We start from the raw sequence: 2550 nt of genomic DNA, 5'->3' as shown, positions 1-2550 counted from the left end.
CAGTTCTATGCTAAGAGTTCTCCTCCCTGTGCTGGCTGTGCTGGAGCAGAGGCTGAGGAGCAGCCAAGCTGTGCCACCCCAGGGAGTCAGTCCTGAACACGGGGCAGGCCAAGCCCAACGCCACAGGTCCCTGTTCTGACAGGAGGGCAGCCAGCAGGAGAGGCAGAGCCCATCTCTGCACCCAGCATCTCCCCATTGATGAAATCACAGAATGTTTGAGTTTGGTAGGGACCTCTGAAGATCTTCTAGTCCAATCTCCCTACTCAATGTCACCAGGGAGGGATCTCTGGAGGCCTCAGGTCCAATCTCCCCTGTCAAGCAGGGCCCTCCAGTCTCAACTCAGCTGGCACTGGCACTGAGCAGCACCTCACCAGACCCGAGCCCATCCCAGGTGGAGTCATCTCAAGGAAGGAGGCTGAACTGAGGACCACAGGCTCTCCAGGGCCAGGAGGACCCGGTAGGCAAAGGGGGTCCCACTGGAGAGTGGCTCATGACCATAAGCCCCATCCAGCTAGATCCTGGCTGCTCCCCCCAGCTGTGGGCTAGGATACAGCCAGGGTTGGAGCAGGCTGGGAGAAGACAGAGCAGCTCTAGCAAAAGGCCAAGAGAAACCAACAAGAATCCCACTGCCAAAGCCCAGACTTGAACCAGGGACCTTTAGATTTTCAGTCTAATGCTTTCCCAGCTGAGCTACTTTGACCCAGGGCTAGGAGCCTTTTTCCCTGTCACCAGCTGTGCTGGCACACAGGACAGTGGTGGGGATGGCTGAGGGTTGTGGCCAGGCTGAGAGCCCCAACAGCCCCAAAACCCATGCAATGGCAAGGACAGCCTTTCCTCAGGACTGGGGTCCAGCCTCAGCCATTCAGCTTGGAGCATCACCCCAAGGACTTAGGCAGCATCAGAGCCGCTGGGGCATTTCCTTTGCCCACCTGTAACCGGGGCCCCCAAMCTTCTGCTCTGACCACCTCTGGGAGGGACACCTGGACCTGTGGATCCCATCACAGCCGTATCAGAGATGGTCTTTAGTGGGACATTCACGCTCTCACAAACTCTTAGGCTTGTTCCTGACTCCAGCTTCTGCAGAGGTTTGTTCAATCTCCTTCAGCGTCTGCAGTTCAGGGACTTGGCACCAGAGGGCTCACAAAGATGCAAAATGTTGATGAGCCTAATGTCTGCATAATTATCTTCAATTCTGCAAGTTCTGTGTGGCTAATTGGAGAGATTTGAGGAGTTTGGCCAAAATTGGAAGATTTCTACAGTGAACAGCAAAGAAAAGGATGTCCTCTTTGTCCAGCTTTCCTCATTTCTAACTATCACAATAAGCAATATCAACATGCTCCAGTTGATGTTGGTCCTGAGGGTCTCCTAACAAAGCCTGGACATGCAGGAAAAGGAAGACCTCTGAGATCCTTGACCACGTGGAAGGTCTTGCCCCACACGCACCCCAACCCCATCAGGTCTTTCATCATCCACATGGGCTTTACCTCACTCTTTCCAAAATCCAACCTTTTCCCACTGAGGTTGGCAGCTGAAGGTGACAGCTCATTTGCACCAGCTCCCACGTGCGTTACCTGGAGGACTCACTGCACACAGTCATATAAGGCTTTTCCCTAATGGCCAGCGAAAAAAAAAAATAATGAAGCCATAGTTCAATAAAAAAAGAAAATACATTCCTCAGCTGTCCATAAAGTCCAGCTTGCCTCCTCTGAAGTCCACTTTCCACAAGGGATAACCTCACTGGAGATATGATGGATAGACAGATAGATGGATAGATGGATAGACAGATAGATGGATAGATGGATGGATAGATGCACATATAGAAGAGGAGAGATACAAATGCAATTAAGGATCTGGCTAAGGAGGCAACTGGGGGGATGCCTGAAAGACCAGGTGACTGTTAATCTCCCTGAAGCTGCCAGCAGCACCTCAGTAGCTGAGATGTTTCTGCAGGAAGGAAGAGAAACCAGAGGAGGAAAACTGGGTGGAGAGTGGGAAATGCAGATGTCCAGTGAGTCTGATGTCAGGCAACTTTAGAAATGACCATTTTCATCAGGATCTTGGAAACACCTGGAAGACCAGTGGGATTTAAGTCACTGAACTGTGACAGGGTCATACTCTGTCACATGGGTCACACGCGGAGGTGATGGGCACCCATGACCGAGAGCAGGAATGAGGGCAACAGGACCAAAAAAGGCTCTGTCTTGAATGGCCACATTTGCCCCAATCTGAGCAGATCTGTGCGACGGTGACTTCTTCCAGGCCTCTCTCCTCCATCCACCCCGTTCCCACAACTACAGGTGACTCTATCATAAGGGAGGCAGGTACAAGGCTGACCTCTTCCAACGTTGGACACCTTCGGCACAGATGTCCGCACTCAGCTGCATTGTCCAGACTTTCCCTTCCTGTCACCGGAGAAGAAGCAGTCATCGCACTGGCGACAGGCACCTTGCCTGGGAAGTGGAAAAAAGTGGAAGCCTAAGCAAAGCAAAGCAAACAAAAAATAAAATAAAATAAAATAAAATAAAATAAAATAAAATAAAATCTCTCTAT

At 51.1% G+C, this 2550-nt stretch overlaps 1 non-coding gene across 1 annotated transcript; it reads right to left on the bottom strand.

Annotated features, from left to right (window-relative positions):
* Positions 1–627: 627 nt before the first annotated feature.
* On the bottom strand, positions 628–700 carry TRNAF-GAA. Its single transcript has one exon. It is a non-coding gene; the product is annotated as a tRNA-Phe (tRNA).
* Between the last annotated feature and the right edge of the window lie 1850 nt (positions 701–2550).

Source organism: Apteryx rowi, unplaced genomic scaffold, assembly GCF_003343035.1.
Source record: "Apteryx rowi isolate R43461 unplaced genomic scaffold, aptRow1 scaffold_1053, whole genome shotgun sequence".
Classification (NCBI taxonomy): Eukaryota; Metazoa; Chordata; class Aves; order Apterygiformes; family Apterygidae; genus Apteryx; species Apteryx rowi.
The sequence above is the reverse complement of the archived record's forward strand: the minus strand, read 5'-3'. Positions and strand labels throughout refer to the sequence as shown.